This window comes from Carassius auratus, chromosome 30, assembly GCF_003368295.1.
Source record: "Carassius auratus strain Wakin chromosome 30, ASM336829v1, whole genome shotgun sequence".
In the NCBI taxonomy this organism is placed as follows: Eukaryota; Metazoa; Chordata; class Actinopteri; order Cypriniformes; family Cyprinidae; genus Carassius; species Carassius auratus.
The window spans coordinates 14,677,161-14,696,765 of NC_039272.1; the positions used below are offsets into that span (position 1 = coordinate 14,677,161).

General features: G+C 38.9%; 1 long non-coding RNA gene across 1 annotated transcript; it reads left to right on the top strand.

Annotated features, from left to right (window-relative positions):
- Positions 1-215: 215 nt before the first annotated feature.
- Positions 216-19,047, top strand: LOC113049330 (uncharacterized). The gene is made up of 3 exons (XR_003276597.1): positions 216-2,299; positions 10,556-10,608; positions 13,444-19,047. It is a non-coding gene; the product is annotated as an uncharacterized LOC113049330 (long non-coding RNA).
- Positions 19,048-19,605: the final 558 nt, after the last annotated feature.

Genomic DNA, 19,605 nt, shown 5'->3' on the forward strand with positions numbered 1-19,605 from the left:
TTTCACGTTTTTGAAAGAAGCCTCACCAAGACTACATATGTGTGATCAGAAATACAGTAAAATATAGATCATAATATAAAGTGGTTGTTTTTTTTTTTTTATAGATATTTTAAAATGTAATTTATTTCTGTGATGGCGAAGCTGAATTTTCAGAAGCCATTACTCCAGTCTTCAGTGTCACATGATCTTTTGGAAATTATTCTATGCTGAATTGCTGCCTGCATGGTTATTACTATGAAGATATTATAGAAAGTTCAAATTAACAGTATTTATTTGAAATATAAATCTTTTGTTTGTCTATTTATTTATTTAAATACATATTTATTATTGCTTTCTTATTGGAAATGATACTATATTTTCTACGTCTCATGATCCGAAAACGTTGACACATTTAGAAAATGAAAAATGTGGGGAACGAATATAATGCTGCACCACATGCTGGCTGCAGAATGCGCACCCCTGAAATTATTCCCCTCCTGCCATGTTGCACACCATAGATGAGTTGGGCTGCATTGCAGGATAAAAGGGAGCCATATTGAGATCTCACGAACCATTCCATGAGAAATTCTCATGTGATTCTGCAACTTCAGAGGGCAGATACACACTTCTTCATGTAGAAAAGCATTTGGCTATGAAAAGATTTTCGTCAGGTTGCAAAATAACGAAATCTGAAGTGTTTTATTTATAAAGAGACGGACAAAAATACATATTTTTTTAGGTGGTTGATGAATAGTTTAGGTGAAAGGGTCTCTGTGACAGTGAGGTAATAGCACTCAAATATGTTTGACTGTCTGGGGAGCGGCGGACCGCCAGCCAGACTGTGACCAACTGACACACTGACTGACACACACACACACACACACACAGGGTGCATTGAAGAGACTGTGCCAATGCCTGGATTAGGCAGCCATGTAAACAAGCAAATAGATATGGAGACAAGCAGACAGACAGACCCAGGCAGAGAGACAGATGGATGGACAGACACAAATACAAAATGCTATTAATTGCATCCGTTTAACATAGCGGGCACAGCTCCCCGTCTGCAGCGGGCACTATATTTGATCGTCGGGCATAACGGACATATTTTTCGCTATCAGTTCGTTAAGCTGAGTGAGTTTGCGCCTTAAAGAAAGAAATGATACAGCGCTCGGACCGCTTCCCGTGGCTTTTTCCAGAATAGGACAGTGAGCCGTGCTGTCTCTCGCTCGCTCTCTTTCTCTCTCTTGCATCTAACTTTCTGTCTCTGCCATTTTGATGAGGTTGAAAAAAAAGTGTATCTCTTTTTCTCTCTCACTACGTGGCGTGGATTGGATGCCGACTGGAAGGGAGGAGTAGGAGTGAGAGAGAGTGTGCTGCTTGGATAGACGGAGAGATGGCATATTTGCAGAAAGAGAAATGTGGTGTGAAAGCAGTCCTTTTCAGTCTTCACTCTTTAGACTGTTCTGTCGTCCGTAAAGCTGCTTTTTCTTTTCTGCACTACTCACGCTTATCTTCGTTATAAACTTTTTTATAGCTTTATTTCATTGCTCTGTCAGTTTGTTTCTGTTTCAATCTGCTCCTTGCTTGTTTTTAATCGCCCCTCAGTTAGTTTTATTCATGGGAGTTAAAGACAAAGGGAAACGTCCACATTTTGGCACCACTAAGGGGAGTCAGAACTGCAGCCAAGGACCCTGCTGAGATCCAAAAACCCCAGCACAGCGAAGCGCCAAAAAAAAGAAAAAAGAAAAAAAGAAAACACCACCCTTTCCTTTGCATGGTCACAAATTCCACTCTCCCTGTAGCCAGGGCAGTGCCGCAGCACCTCCTCGACCACATCTCACCGCATTCGACCTTTCCGCCTTCTCTTCTCAGTCTTCCACGGAACCTTTTCTGACCCATTTTTTGAGGGTTTTCGTTTTTTTTTTTTTTTTTTTTTTACGGTAAATACGGATAGGACCGGCCGCACAGGAGGGCGAAAGCGGGGACAGGGGCTGTTTCAATGTTGTCTGCCGATGACTTGGCGATTTGCTCTGGTTGAACTAGGGATGCCGTTTTGGCTTCTTTTTCGAGTTTGTAGGTGCTGTATGTGTTCTTCCTTCATGTCAGGACGTGTTTGTGTATTAATGGTTCAATCGTGTGAATGAGCACTTTTGTGCTTCCTTCTAACGTGCTGTCTTTCTTTTCTGCTTCAGATTTTTTGCGGGTAACGGAATTGGCCTAGTCTGCACCCTAAGCCTGACTCCATATTGCCGCCAGGTGTAGGCTGACTCCGGTATGGACATCGAACTGGTCAGCACCATAGACAGACGTCCTCCACCGGGTACGCTGCTTTCCTATGCCTCTTTTTCTTCTGTCCGCTCTCTTAGTTCTTTTTCAATCACAACTTTTTCAAAACGTGTTTTTAAACTGCATTATATTTACGACCGTGTCGTGCCAATTCTTCTTAGTTTAAAAGTCGCGATAGCTCTCCGCATTGCTGTAAAAATAAGTTCCGAAATCGCCTCATAAGAAAACATTTTTGTAATATTCCTCTTTCTGATTTTAAGTTAGAAATACCGGACCACTACATTGAGGTCATTTCTGAAATAAATGAAGGTCAACTGCGGTCAAACATTTAACTTTTTTTTTTTCTTTTAAAATAATTTTGCTGATCGGTTATTGTCAGATATTTTTGTCCACGTACTGTTTGATGAGTCACAATTCATTTGTTTCCAGTGACTAAAAAATCAGCAAGCAAATAAAAGCAGTGGGTTTTTCTGGGTGGTCGTACGATGCCATGGAAACACATTTGAAGTGTGAGACTGTACTGTGTGCATGTTCAAGATTTGTTCCACCAACAACTTATTTTTCTTTCTGTCTGGAAGTTTATTATTATATAATACACTGCGTCTACATGTAGAAATAGGTCAAATTATAATGTCGATATCTTTAACATTTACTCTATTGTTCTGGAATAACCTTTGATTTCCCTTAGGGAGTGGCACTGTACCATGAATCATGGCATTTCTAATTGCAGCTTGTTGCACCTAAAACTTGAAGTGCAGACTGGGAAAGCCCGAGTTTGTGATTTCTTATTTCTGTGAACTAAATGACTGTAATCGGTAAACCAAAAATATATTTGATGCAAATTTCGATACTTGATGTTTCTATACTCCCCTTCAAGTTGGATATACCGTACAATTTCAAGGGTGTAGATATAAAAAAATAAATAAAGCGTTTGTGTTATTGCTGCATTCTCAAATGTCAGTCACTGCAGTATATTTGATCCAACGGTAGCGGTGTTGTCTGATCCGGGCACAGCAAACACCACCTGTGTCTTTCAAACTGACCTTCACTCAGAAGGATGTGTCTTAAACCAGTAGTGATTCGAAATGCAAAGACTTTCTGGTGAAAAATGTTAGTAGGAGACTAACCTTAATCATTTATCGAGTTTGTTATTAAACGATATACTCAGAAGTTCGTTAGTTTTTTTCATTAAACCACTCCCAATAATTCTACATCAAATTAGTTGGTCAGTTACTAATCAGAGTTGAAGTTGCAGGGATATTTAGGATTTTTTGTTTGACTCCTCAAATCAATATGACTTATGTAGGCAATATTCTTGGAGTAAATTTTTTCCTTTTTTTAAAAATTTCTTTTGGATACATAACTGACCCCATTTATTCATCTTACAGCATCAGTACCTTTCTCTGTTTTTGCATTCCTAATCTTATCTTTTATCTATCCTTTTCATGAATTTCAGGTGATGTACATTATGATCTTCTTCCTCTTCATTACCTGGCCAAGACCATTATATCTTTCCAAAAAGTACTTTCAAACATGTGTGTCTGTATCTGTCTATTTGTTTTTAACCGCTTTGTTAAACTGTGCATGAGGAAAAAGATTCAACAGTCATAAGAATTAGCATTTCGTTATGCAGTGGATATTATTTTTCGGTGTCCGTAGCCGTGACGCAATGCAGTGATGCCAGCTGCCACAAACCCGTAGATCCGAACTTGTGGTGACTCTATGCACAAGCTCGTGTCTATAGGTATGTGTCTGCGAGGTGAACGCAACAGTCTTCCCTGCAGCCACTGACTAGAAAACTTCTGTTCAGTGTTGACACTTAAGCTGTGAAATTATAAGGTTGTTTTAAACATTAGCCTCTAAGTTTGCACCCATTTATGAGCATAAATTGATGGCACCTATTTTTAAGATTAAATAAAGGAGTTTTGGATGCTTGCATAAGCAAACGCAAGCAGCGGTGAAATACTAATTTCCTCTAACTATTACAGCGATGTCTCGGGATGAGGTAGTAGGTTGTATAGTTTAGAGTTACAACATGGGAGATAACTGTACAGCCTCCTAGCTTTCCTCGAGCAGACGCCCTTCTCTGTACAACATGCATTGCTAATGCTGATGAACTCGCATTGAAAACTAACATTTCAATGCTAGTCATGAAAATCTGACTTTTCGATCAGGCATCTACCAACCAAGGAAAGATGAAAAAAGATTAACCCAGTAACTTTGTTTCAATAAGCTTTTTTCTGCAAGCGTCTAAAAAAACGAGTGCGTCTGGTCTCACTCCCCTAGGACGTTGCAAAGAGATCTTATTATAATATTACCGCCCCTTAATCTGTAATTCTCCACCCATGGCACCATCATTTGATTTCGCAAGTGACAACGGTGTGTAAGCTCTAAAGCCATGGCGAATGTTTGAGCAAAACATGCTAACTGTTCTGTTTTTGGCTGCACAGACGAGCACAGAACTCTGTTTAGAGTCCCTGCCTCAGAGGAGACAAGCAGCGGATTTATTGATTTATTTACTGTATATTGCTTCTATAACAGAAAGTTTAAACTACTGTGGTTTAGAACGCTTGATTTCAGCACGATAAACATGATAATCAGAACCAAAACAGATGTTTTTAGCAGGTACGATCTGTAATGGTGCAGCTATATTCTGGAAAAAGGGGGCGGGGAGCAGCAGCTCATTTGCATTTAAAGAGAAAGGCACAAAAAACGGCATGTTTCTGCTTCCACGAAAATAGGCGTTCTCAAAATGATATGTTTATCCGTAGGGTATTTTGAACTGAAACTTCACAGACACGTTCTGGGGACACCAGAGATTTATGTCACATATTGTAAAAAGGGGCATAATATGTCTCCTTAAAAGCTTTATCCCATAGCTGTGGGTGTGTTTATTTGGTGAATCTGCTGATAAGCTGCTAGTACCCTAGCATCAAAGTAGTTGTCCAACCCTACAAGCATATAGCATTTAATGAAAAACAGCATTGTATCCCCACAGAGACTAGAAATATTACATTTCTATCATAAAAACCACACATTTATTGCAACAATATGTTTTAACATGGTATCCTACGGTGTTCTGCACCGCAAACATCATGTCTTAAAATACACATGGAAACTGTGAAAGCCTTATGTACTCTGATATTTTCTTCTGGAATTTATTAGGCCGTTGAATGTACTGCATTTCTTTCCTGCTTCGAAAATACATTTATAACTGACAAACATTTTTTTTTTTTTTATTGCATAAGCGCTAACTAAAGTGGTATCAAGGATATCAGGTAAATATTTGACCTTACAGGTGCTGGTCGTAGACCGTTGGTACTTAAAGATTAGTTTGCAAACATGTTTATCTTTCTACCTGTTTGTATTCTATTACAGTTTGCTTCATTTAGCAAATTTTTTACTTTATCAGCCTGCACTTTGAGAGTCATAATGCCATAATATTGAAACATTAGCTATTGCAGTGGCTATTTTTGATTTTTTTGTGTTCATGCATATGTGGCTATACATATCTAAACATGGAAATTATAAAGAGAGAAGCAGAAAAAGAAGGTAGAAGCTAATTAAAAAAAAAGGACTGGTACACCACTGAATTTGTAAGAAGCAGCATCTGCAGTGTGCCACAGGTTCAGCTGCAGTCACTGCGTCAGGCAAAATATCTGAGCGCATGGCAGCCTGTATGCAGATAGTTGTGAATGACACTCCTATCGTGAACATGCTGTGTTTTTCCACTCAATGTCTTTGTATTGTGTGTGTCGTGGTGAGTTTTGGCACAGTTGTTTGTTCTCGCCTGAAGTGTGGTTGTCGTTTTTTGTTGTGTTTTCGGTTATGTACAGTGTAAGTTTCTGCTTGATTCAGTAGTACACATGCAAGCATGTCTGTGTGCATAGAAATTGTCTATATTTTTCAAAGCAGTCTGCCGAAGTCTGTACTTGAGGATATTTAGACTACCGTTAAAAATCTGGGACCAGAAAGATGACAGAAAAGACATTTTAACCCGGCACCACAAAACCAGCCATAATGGGAATTTCTTTGAAATTGAGATTTATACATCTGAATTATGGTGAATAAATACGCTTTCCATTGATGTATGGTTTGTTAGGATAGGACAATATTTGGCTGAGATACAACTATTTGAATATCTGTAATTTGAGGGTACAAAAAAATCTAAATATTGAGAAAATCGCCTTCAAAGTTGTCCAAATTAAGTCCTTAGCAAGGCATATTGCTAATGGAGCATGATCTTCACTAAATATCCTAATGATTTTTGGCATAAAAAAATAATCTATAATTTTGACCCATACAACAGATTATCAGCTATTGCTACTAATATACCCGTGCTACTAATGACTGGTTTTGTGGTCCAGCGTCACATTAGTAATGTGTTTTTGAACATTCTATTCATATAAGATTCCTAAAAAATTTATCATGGTTTCAAACAAAAAGATTAAACAGCAAAAGTGTTATTTTTAAAACATTGATTAATAATAAGAAATGTTTCTTGAGCATTAGAATAAAATATATTTTAAATAATATATCCTAATATTTCACAAAAATTTTACAGCGATACTTTCCTCTAATGATGACAACCGCATTTTTTACTGCATTGGATTACCACTCATTGGATATTTAAATGGCTACTTAAATAATATATTCTTATATTTGTTATAAAAAGATATGTATCTGTATTATGTGAATTCAATGCAGTTTACTTAATAATGTGGTGAAGACAAAATTGGCAATGGCAAAAAATAGTGTCCCCAGACTCCCCACCATAAACTACGTCTGGTTTTTGCTGCCTGTCCAGACATTGCATATGGTTTAGTGCCTAGCTTTAATAAATGTTTGAAGTAAGTTTATTATACATAATATGCCGTTTCCTGCCTTGCTGACAATGTGAGTCAGCAAACTTCTAATGCAGCTTAAGAAACACAAAGTGGATAAATAATGTTATGAGCTCTCTGCCACCCAGAATGCCTCAGGGAGAGAAAATGGTGCACCGAAGCCAAATGTGTGCAGAGTTCAGCCTCATTTCACCAAAAAACAATGCCGTCAATGTGGAAAAACCAGCTCCAGAAATGGAGCTAAAAAAGACTGAAAGATCCAAAGATAGCAGAGTTTAGGACGCTCCAGAGTAACAGATCTGGATTTGGATAGATTTTTGTGTTGGATGTGGACCACTTCTTCACCACTGAAATGTCCATATTTGTGAATGAGTTCTCTAGGTCAACCCCGGGTGAAATATTATGAGCTCAGGAGAAATTTGAAGAAAACAGCTTTCTGTTTTTGTGGATTGAAATTAAGGCGATTTCAGATTATTAGAGAATATGGAATTGAATTGTCAGCCTTTTCACTGCCAAAACATTACCACTTGTCTAGAGACACATATTTTTTTGCCATTACCTGACCAATTAATATTAGCACATAACTTTTCTATTCTATTCATTTTGGTCTAATTTCTTTATGAAAAAAAAAACTTGTCACTGCACTTGAATATTGTTGCTCTCTTGTTGGTCTGATTGCTTCTACTTTGTAAGTCGCTTTGGATAAAAAAGCGATCTGCTATATGACTAAATGTACATGACTTCCGACATTAATTTGCTTTCTTTCTCTCTTGATATCTGTCTTACTGTCATTCATTTCCTTAATGCTGCTTATAGTCTTGGCAAACAGTAGTGCTTTTGTTTTAAAGGAGTTGTGACCCAAAAATACAAGTTTTGCTGATGATTATCACTTTCTAAGCTTAAAAAAATCTAGGTTCAGAAATTTATCTGATCAGAAACATGTCAAACAGTGCAGTTGTTTATGCTGTTTTCAGTGGGTGGTTACAGTTATTAAACTGACGAGAAGTGATATTGCATATTTTTGTTCAAAAGTTTAGGGTCGGTCTTTAAATTACGCTTACCAAGGCTGTATTTATTGATCAAAAATACACTGCTTTTTCAATAGATTTTAAATTTGAATTTTGTTCCAGTGTTTGCTAAGCTAAATTTTCAACTTCAGTGTCACATTCTTCGGAAATCATTCTAATGTGTTGATTGGGTGCTTATGAAATATTTCTCATTGTTGTCAGTATGGAATACAGTTGTGCTGATAAATATTTGTTTTATTTTCATGATCAGTTGATTAATAGAAGTGAAAAAAAAACAGCATTTATTTGAAGCATTTATTTATTTTTTTACTTTTGAATGGTAATGTACTGTATATGACACCTTCTGAATTTAGTTTTGACCCAATGTGCCCAATGTACTTACTAATGCAAAATATTTAACTGTTTGAGAGAATGTTTTACAGTGAATTTGTCTGGCAAATAAGTGTTAAGTAATACAGCCACACATTCTGAATGTGCATGAATGAGGATTGAGACGTCACAATCCTGCTCTTTCCTTTTTGTGCCTTTTGAGTAAGATATTATAAACCATCCACTGTTTTTTTTTTTTTTTTTTTTAAAGATGTGTGTGGGTGTGTATTTGACCCTCACCTGCATAAGAAAGAGCAGTTGGGGGCCCCCTCTTGGCTAGTACTGGTACCTGAGTTATTGTATCATTTACACCGATATAACTCATGAGAATATGGATGGATGGAGTCAAGAGAGCGGGATTGTGTCTGCTTATCATAGCACTGTAGCTTCTTTTAGTGAAGTACGGCAGGCAAAATGGGCCAAAATGAATCTTGAGGTGACTGTAAGATATATGACTGCTTGTGTTCAGGAGAGGGAAGTCTAACACCATTTCCACATGACGTACCATGACATGAGTGTGTTCCGGGCATATCATGATGCCGACAAGCCAAACATTGAATTTAAAATAGTTAACATAAAGAAAATCAACAGATGAAATTGTGAAGGCAATCAGGAGTGAATAGAATGTGTGAGAGTAAAGCGCACGCAAAATTGTGTCTGTCGCTGATTAGAGCCTATCAAAGTGGGCCGTCAGAGGTCTCCGTAACCGCAGTCCCCCCGTTTCTCTCATCTCCACTTTACATCTCCCCAATTCCTTTGCCTTCTGTCATTCTCATTCCTCCTTCTCTCTGTTTTCTTCCTCGTCTCCCTCTGTTGTGGCCGCGGCTCTAGCCAGGCGGTATCGAATGTAAGCCAAGCACATCATATTTTCATGTGTTCATGCCTCTTTTTTATCCTCTACCCTCCCTTTCTCGATATTCTCAGTCTCTCTCTCTCTCTCTCTCTCTCTCCCTATGCTGCTCCCTCCCTCTCTCCCTATTCTTTCTCTAGTTCCCTCCCTCCTGCTCCAATCTTCAGTTCAGCTAGAGAAATAGAGGGAGTGAGTGAGGGAAAGAAAGAAAAAGAAAGAAAGAGTGAGTGAGCGGAATAATGGTGAGCGACGAGGGGAATTTCAGAGCTTGGAAACTCTTTTTCTTCCAACGAAACAGAGAAAAGATCACGGGTAAGATTTCTGAGATGAAAATCTCTTCTTTTTCACCGTCTACCCATCTCTCTATTCTTTTTCTTATTTCTCTCCCTCTCTTCTTTCTCTCAGGGGGTAGCGGGCCTCTTCCGCTAACTGGTGTCAGCTGTTGCAGGAAATGAAGGGATCACTTCTATCCCAGTCTTTCTCTCCCGCTCTCTCTCTCTCTCTCTCTCTTTTTCTTTGAGCCTGGCTTTTCATGAGATTCGTATCCCTCTAAACACGGCAGAGAGAAGGGCCCGCTCAGACAGAGAGATGAATGGAACTAAGGAGCAGCCGTTTCACAGCTATTTATTTTCGCCGCTTTTTGACTCTGTAGATCAGATGTTCCGCCTGTTTATTCATCCCCAGGATGGAATACGCACCCGTCGCACATGTGACACAGGGTGAGAGACGGTGCATGCGTGTGTGCGAATGCCCCCACCCCCTATTGCTGATCTCTCATCTTATAGCCCTCTGGGTAGAAGTCTGGTGTCGTGGCCCTGCCTCTCTCGCTCTCTATTTCTCTCTCTTTTTCTTTCCCTCTCTCGTCCCCCATTCAGTTTTCTGTCCTATAGGCTGATTAATCCGGATACCTTTTCTCCCCAGATTCTTTGTTTCCTTTGTTCGCGTTTTCCTTTTTCAGCATTGCTCTGCGGCCGTTTGAATTTCCCTCTCTCTCAAGTTCCACCTCTCTCTCTCTCTCTCTCTCTCTCTCTACTCTGCGGTTCTCGGCTCCAGACGGCGGTCAGACATCAGCATGTCAGTGTCGTATATCGTGTCTTTTTATTTGCTTTTTTGTGTTCGGTATTGTCTTGCTCTGCATCATTTGGATGAGCTATGTGAAAAGCGTTCTTTTCTCTGTCTCTCCTTCTCTGTCCTCTCAGGCATGCGGAGGACCGCAGCTCCCAGGGCACGGTCAGTCACTGCCGTCAGCTCGGTGAGTTCACACCCTTCTCTCAGTGCGTGTGTGTGATTTATATTAGAGCCGATGTGACCTGATAGTATCCGTATATGTTGCACTGTTTTATCATGTCTGTTTTATAGATAATAGACTTAAAACCTCATTGCGCATATGTGAATGTCTCTTCCGCAGCAGTCCGTATCGGTGAACGGAAAGACAGGTGCTCGATTCATCTAATGTGCAATGTGTGTGTGTGTGGCCGGCAAGAGAGGTCTGCGTGTGGCGCCGCTTCTCCACGCATGTCCTCGTCCGCCGCGCGCATGTGTGTTTGCTCGTGAGACCCGATGTCTTTGTGTGCAGTCCACGCTGATGGGCGTGTGTGTGTAACTGTTGTGTTGATTTAAAGTATCCGATCGCAGTGCATGTGGAAGGGATGCTGAATTAGAGACGACGGATGGGACATCAGAATGGCGATCGCCCGGTTCTCCTCACCGTGCCCCTCTCCTTCCCTGAGACCCTAACTTGTGACGTTCTGCTTCGATGTCCACGGGTTGGGTTCTCGGGAGCTGTGAGAGGCACTCAGTCGTCTGCCCATCCAGGAAGATCCACGGCGAGAGAGATCCTTCAAGCAGGACGCACAGGAAGAGAGACAAGAGATCGGGATGAGTGAGGAGAAGGTGGCGCAGTGTGGGCCTGTGCATTCGAGAGTTGAAAGGACGGAAGATGAAGAAAGAGAGACTGAGGGATCTGGGGTTTTAGGTTGGGGTGACGTTGGGCCATCGAGGGTTTGGCCGAAACAAAGCGTATGTTTAGACTGTGAGTCAGGACATTGAAATGGCTGTGTGCGTGCATGTCTGTGCCACAGCATCTGTTACGCCCTCGTTCCGCACCCATATCTGTATGCGTCTTTTTGTGTGTCAATGCATTTCTTTCCTTACAGGAAGTCCTCGTAGATGGATGTGTCTGGTGTGACTTTATGCATGCATGTGTGTTTTATCCACCAGTTTGAGAGCAGCACAAAGTACTGTTGAGAGCGTGACATTGATAGCTCGGTACACTTGTGTTTGACCTCATGCAAACCTTCATCGGCATTAAAAATAATACGCATGTGTGTTTTCTTGTTATTTTCAATCATAGGATAAGTGTGTGCATGGGGGGTAAAAAACTACAACTTGTTGACCGACTTACTGATTTGTTCGTGTAAATATAGCGAACGATTGTTTACAGCAGCGTATGTTTTATTGGCATGATGCCTGTGGGATGTTAATGGCATAAAATAGACAGATACCTTGAGTGTGGCTGCAGCAGAAGCGCATTGTGTGTGTGTGTGTGTGTGTGTGTGTGTGTATGCAGCCGGCAGCAGCATCATGAGGGAGACAGTCAGCCGTCACTCTGGTAGTGCTTCAAATCTCACTCATCTCCCTCACTCTTAAATGGTGCTTGATGTTCTCAGAATGTGAGCAAGAGTACATCCTGGGCTTAAACAGTCCCGCAGACTAGATTTTATCTGGAAGACTGCCTCTGGTGGAGATTATGATGTCAGTTTACCTTATATTTGTACCTGTAACCCATGAAGTGAAGAAAAGCAACATTAAGCTTCAAGCTTCATTCCTGGCGGTATTTGTCAGTCAGTATATAGCGATGCAGAATGAGGTGTTTGTTTTTAAAGATTGGTTACCATATTAAGCTGCTAAAAAGGTCATTTAAAGGGAGTTGCAATCAGCAAAATGAACAACCCGTTCCTTGACATCATTAAGTGGCTCATTAAACTCAATTTGAACTATAACTGGAATACTTTGTTTGTGTTGTTGCACATCTATAAAACTCCTCTCTGATACTTGAAATGCAGCTAAAGAGGATACTTTTGGGTTATTGACTAAATTGAAATGTATGTAGATTATATAAAGTGTTAATTAGGATAACCATAACTGAGTATGTAGCATATCATGAGTATATAGCACATTCGTGTTTGTGTTTCATTGTGTTTGAGTGTTTATGTATGTGTATGTGCTGTGTGGTTTGTTCTTAGATGAATGTTCCAGTATCTTATTACACTGTAGAGCATATAGTCTATGTTAGTGCATCGGGTCACGGGAGGCAAAGAGATAGAATACAGTGCATTGATGTAATAAATGTGTATTGGGTTTCTTAGATAATGTGGTCTTTTAATAACAGTGTAATTTAAAGCATAGTTTTCATAACGGAAATATTATGTAAATATAAGTTGTGATTCTTTTTTCAGAAAGGTCATATTTTTAAGCTGTTCATTTAATATGATGCCAGTGATTTATTGAAGGCAATGAAAATGTTCACATTTATTTGAGATGATTTGATGTTTAGGATAGACTAATAATGTTCTTCCAATGTAATGAGGACTATGCATGAAAACTGATATTATATACTGAGCTAATATTATATATAAACAAACTCTGTGCATATATCCACAAAACATTTTATTAAAGCGTTGCCAAATTATTTAATAAACGCTCTACATTGTTATTGTTACACTTTCAGTTTCTTAAAGCTGAAATCTTTCATTTCATTAGCAATCTTTGCCAGTTGAAATGGCAAACCGAAAAAAAAATTGCTGCTTGTAATCCTCTCTGCAGTTATTATATCAGTTGGACACGTTTTATAATATAACAACTAAACGAATATCAAAATTATGACATTTTATACAAATACGTGCTTTGATTGGTTAAGGCTCATTTATTTGTCCGTAAAGCCTGTACATTTAAGACAGCATAGTATTTTATCATATCAGAGATTGTTATAGTAACCCTAAAAATGTATCAGGGTTTGTTCATGTAAGTGGCTCAGCAGTCACTCTCAGTGTTCGTAATGGCATGTTGTGTGTATTGTGGTGTTTAGCTTCGGCGAGGGCATGCGGGCACCCCTCCTCTCCACTGCAGTGTGCCACAGTGCTGGATGAAGACTATTGTTCTGGTGCCCTCGTCTTCTTCTGGCACCACACCTCACCCATCACACCAGCCCACTTCATCAAACAAGTATGTGAGTGTGTGAAACTGGTGCAAGGTCAGTGTGAAAATGCAGGACGGTTATGATGGAAGATATTTGCTTTAATCACCGTGGGGGTTTGGCATGGAAATTTCGTCTCCTTTTATTGCTCAGCATCCCTTGTCCATATGCCATCGTGCAGTAGAGGAATGCTGCTGAAGTTATAGATTTCTTAAAGTGTCACTCCACTGATAATATCCGCACACACGCCGTTCCTCCCACACACACACCCCGTTCCTCTCGCTCACTGTCAGGATCATGGTAGTCGGTCTGCAGTGCCAGCACACGCCCCAGGAACGCCCAGATTTTACCGCAGTACCAAAGTACCCTGAGCAGTCTCACTCACACAAACACACTCGCTCCACCCGCAATATGATTATGAGAAATAATCAGCTCAGAGAGTAGCGAATCGATGTCTAGCACAAAGTTAAAATATCTGAAATGTTAAAGTCACACACAGAAAGACAGTGTTTTTGCCTGTCATCCGGTTTGATTGATTTTTGGATCGTTTGATCTTTTATTTATATTTTTTTCAGCGTTCACGCAGCCATTGAAAACCTGGAAATCTAAGAGAGTAATAAAAATGTGATTTAAGTATAGTATACATTGATTATTGAATTATTAATGGATACTGAGTGCTTCTATAAAGTAAAACAAGACTGCAAGCCGGTGTGAAACATCGATCTGTATATTGAGGGATTCATACTAAAGTGTTGACTATTAACTAGTTGCTTATTAGCATGCCTATTATTAATCTATTAGCTGTTAATTAGTACTTATGAAGCATTTATTGTAGATGACCATACCCTACATCCTTAATCCTACAAATACCTAAACTTAACAACTACCTTACTAACTATTAATAAGCAGCGATTTAGGAGTTTATTGAGAAACAAAGTCATAGTTAATGATTTGTTAAAAGCGAAAATTGAATAAAGTAAATAAAGTGTGACCGGAAAGTCATGTTCATTTAAAATAGATTCCCTCCTATTTGAGATCTACCAGTCAAACACATCTGTATGTTTGGCGAAGTCATTGAAATTAGTTGGTCAAAAACTTTTTCTTAATTTTTTTTTTTTAAACATGATGTTCTTGTTTTGTGTCTGGCCATGTGTGCATGTCTGTGTATTTTGCAGTAAGAAGACACCGTTGTCCCTTTCTCACAGACGTTGTCCCACATGGCCATATGTTCGAGGCTGGCATAAAGCATCCTACATATTTCTCTATAGTCTGTCCTTCTGAGTGCTTCCACACAAACAGAAAAACAAACACATACTAATAATGCTGGATGTTAAATGTGCAGCAAAGAAGAATGCGTTTGGAAGAAAGTGGGAAAAATATCAAGAAAAAGCATAGCGCGAGAAGAATAGCTGGACGTCTGAAGCTCATTTGTCATTTAAAAAGAGAAGCAGCAGGAATGTGAGTAAATAGCAGTTTTTTTCCAGGCATGCCCGACTGCAGCTCACCCCCTCAGTCCAGCTGATTTCTCTAAAATAAACCAGCACAATGGACCAACAGAGCATTCGGCCACAGTCACAGCCGCTGAATCGCTGGGATCCTGTGCATGAGGATGTATGTAGTCTAGAGGGAGAATGTATTTATGTCAGTGTGCTACATTTGAGGCAGATTTATCACATGCAGTTTATTTCAATTTCTCTTGTTCGAAAATTCTCTTGTTTTCAATCTCTGGCTCTTGCATGTGCCCTCTCTCTTTCCCTCCCTCTCTCTCTCTGTCCTCAGATGGCTTTCAGCCTACTTTCCTATAACAGAAAACAGAGCAGATTGGAGTCAGCATTCACAGTCAGAGGCAGGCGCAAGCACCAGATAAACGCCCCCTTTAAGTTTGTGTATACTCAACTGTGTATGTGAGTGCACCTTAACTATGCTTTGTGTTTCTCTATATATCTTTCTGTCATTTTTCAGTAAGATGGCCTAGATGGAATCTAGAACTGGATCTAAAAATACTCCATTAGTATTCTTGGTATCTAAATGAATAATCACTATTAGTGAAAGACAAACATGACATTGCTGTGCATATGTGCAGATTACACATGGGCCTGGAAATCACCATTCTGTGTCTCGACAGAGCTGTTTATATTCCATCCTTATGAAAGATGCTTGGTTTCATCTTCGGATCTTTTTCTGTTTTTCTTTTTCCAACTTATGTATATTTTACGTCTGTCCTCTGTATCATCCCTCCTGCCTCTCACTCACGTTTCCCAGCCACAAGCACTGAGAATATTCCTTCTTTCTCTCTCTCTCTCTGTCTCTCTCTGTCTGTCTCTTTCTCTCTTTCTCCCTCTATCTCCCCCTTTCCCAACCCTCTCTCTGTCAACTAAAGCCCTTTCATAATGAATGGCAAGGTACGATAATAGCCTTTCGGTTGCTATAGTAACCAGACAGGAGCTCTGTTCTTGCTGTATTTTTTGTCCTTTATTTTTTTTTTTCAAGGGGGCAAATGACAGTGGAATGTGAGGCGAAACCCTCCCTCTCACTTTCCCTCATTCTCTTTCTCATACACTCACAGCAGATTCCCTGTTTTCTTACAGGTTCATATGAAAAACCAGTTCCATATTGTTATTGTATATTTATGTTATAATAAGAACTGGGTAGATAATTTACTAATTATAATCTGTTACTGATTTCAGTTGTTAGCAACGTAATCCGTTATATTAAAGATTTTAAGTAATATGATCAGACTACTTTTCGATTACTTGGGGATAACTTTTGACGTGTGTCGTTTTTCACATTGATTTAAATAGGATAATCCTGCACCATATTGATCTAAAATGACAAAGAGTAAGAAAATATTTTTCCATTTGTTGTTATCAATAACATGAAGTGCATTAAACATTATCACGTCACGTCATGGTTTCCCAAAATGGGGTTTGCGAAGGAACTACAGGGAGTTATTGTGTTCAGTGAAAAGCTAATAATGAATTAAATCATACAAATTTTAAATTTAAACAAATAATTTTAAAAGGAATCGAAATAAAACACTTACTGAAAAAAGTTTATATTTTATTTGTTTACCTTCATGTCGTGTGCCCATAACCAACATAAGAGAACCATGAACATGCAAACGTGATACCTAATTATTTTATGCTAAATATATTAGGTGAAAGAGGATCAGATGACAGAAAGGTTGGTGAATTTGTGAATTAGTGCATTTTAATGTGTTTAAAAGACAAACAAAAGTAAGACATGGTAAAATAACCATTTGATACTTGATACGAGTGATACTTCAATAAAAAATGAATGTGTTGATCAGTAGTTGATGCAGTGTTGAAGCACTTCTTAAACCTGAAAGGATTTGTGAAAATCATGTGCTCAAATGCTGTTATTAAACATAAGTTTTTTTTTAATTAATAAAAACAAAGATATTTCTCAGAATGTGATGGCTAACAGTGCATCTATAAATAAATGGTTTAAATAAATCTCATTTAGCTTCCTTGTAAAAATCATTTCAAACTTGATTATATGAGTAATATCCTCGATGCTTTGACTGATATATCAAACCTAATTGAATTCTACGAAACTATTTTCTACTCATGACACATGATACACAACGCAGGCATTTATTTTTCATTTACGTCACGAATTACAGTGAAATAAATGCAAAAGTCTACATTATCAAGGTGCCGATCATTTATAATGTGAATGCTGTGCCCTCGTTTCCATTTGTCTGTCTGTACAGATCACATGTTCAGAGGCAGCGGTATATGATGCCTGTGGCCTTAGCTCTTATAGTGGGGTGATAAGTGGTGGACACAGATTAATCATCAACACACAGACAAACATGCGTGTACACACACACACACACACACACACACTGTCTCTGTGCAGCTGTTGAAGCTGATGGTGTCACCATAGCGACAGCAGTGTGCCACTGAACATCCCAGCCAGCTGCTCTCTGTAGAAACACTATTGATTGAGTCTGTTCCACTCCCACTTCAAAATGTGTATGTATGTTAGCTGTCAGCATCTGCGTACATCACCGTATCTCAACATTAGGGTTTCAGATGTTTTCTGAGCAATAATTGCGCGTCCTTGAAGTGTTTACATTATAGTGTTGTTAGTTTTCATGTAAGGGTGGAAGCATGTGTATCCATGTGTGTGCAACAGATGGATCGGACGGCTCATCGTATTCCTGCTAAAGCATGTAAAAGACATCCCCGATATTCATCTTATTGTCCTTCCCCTCTTCCCTCTTTGGACGTCCCCAAGGACCAGTGCCCTCTAAGACTTACTGCGGCCCTTTAGGAGACCTCTCGCTCCCCCTTAGTGGTTCAATGTATCATTAAAGAACGGATTAGTGTGGGCCAGCCCAGGAGACAGACTTGAGCACCTGACAAATTTAAGCTTATTAACGACTGAAAAAGGGGAAAAACCTGCCCAGGAAGCACTGAGGGGTGGAGGCCAAACCCTGTGGACTGCTGATCTGTCAGCATATGGCCTGATGCTAGACACAAGTAATGCTAATATATATGTTTTGAGAGAGGGTGTCTGACGAGGAAGGTGCACATGCAGTCGATAGAAATGATGAAAGTGGGATACAGTATCTTGGTTTTTGCCTTCATACATTGAGCACGTTTACATGCACACCAGTATGCTGATAACTTACAAATATCAGCTTATTAAAATAACCAGTTTGCCCGTTTACATGCACATCAGTAACCTGACAACGCAAGTAAGCTGCGTTTACATGGCTTCATTAAAAATCGGGTTATTTCCCTTTAGTGATGTCAAAATATAATCATTTGCATATCTGACTCAATGTATTCCATACATTTGTCAGTTGTGATGTTAAATTAAGCTTGCAACATGTAGGGAAACTCACAGCTCGTATATTATCCTCTCATGCAATAATAAACGTAGCATTGTGAAAAAAAATTCTACTTATGCTCCACAAGATGAGAACACATTTATATCATTTTCTGAGTCATGAAACAGTCTGCTTTCGTGATATATTTCCTTCTTTCTATGTTGCAAGACTTTTGCTCGGTTTAGATGCGCTTAAATCTGAACTAGCAAATGCGTTCCTGTCACATTTCACACATACGCACGTCAATAAGCTGACAGAAAGCGGGTTATTGCATTTACAGTACTGCACATGCCGTGCAGAATCGGAGTAAGAGGCTAAAAACTATCTGTTGCGACCAGTTTATGCGTACGCTGTTTATGACCTTACGCTGATAAAAGGAAACCGATTACCGTGTTTACATGACCAAGTGCAATTTCGACTTAAGCATAATCAGCTTGCAAATAAACACGTTCATTGTTTACCAGAGCTCCAGAGGCAGTCATACCTCTGTAAGGAATTTTTCCAGAATTTTGTTTCTGGCTCTGATTTTGATTCCTCTTAATGATTCTGGTTCAGTTAATACATTTTTGGTAATAGAAATGCAGTTGATTCAGCCTAATAAACTGTATTTGGAATGATCACAAAATTCAAGATATGGGGACAGAAAATCTATATACTGTATGTATATTATTTCATATAGTTCAATCAATATCACACAAAGAGGGCCATTTTTTTCTAAAAAATAATTTCAAACACAGCCACAATGATGTTTTGCATCTCTGAGCAAATAAAAGTATTCAATGTTTTGTGTTTAATATTTCAAAACATTTATGCATTTTGAATTGCAGATGCATTCATGTTCTGAACTAAACAGTAGTGTGTAAATACATCTAAATGCCACTTAAGATGCAGCTTCCATGTTTGCTCTGCATTGCATAGATTAATTTTATTGATATTAATTGTATTTGATTGGTAATAGCCCAAATGTCTTATTATTCTAATTCACTGATTGAATGTAAGAATTTGACTCAAAAGGTAATGCACACTTTTAGAAAAAAGGATTTATAAAAGTAAAAATCAATTTAAACCTATTAGAAAACAGTAATTTCTATCAGTGTGAACTGACCACCACACAGAATATGAAGAATCAGTTTTCCACGGTAGTCCTTAAAATATCAGCAAAATAACACTCAGCAAAATATAATCTAATT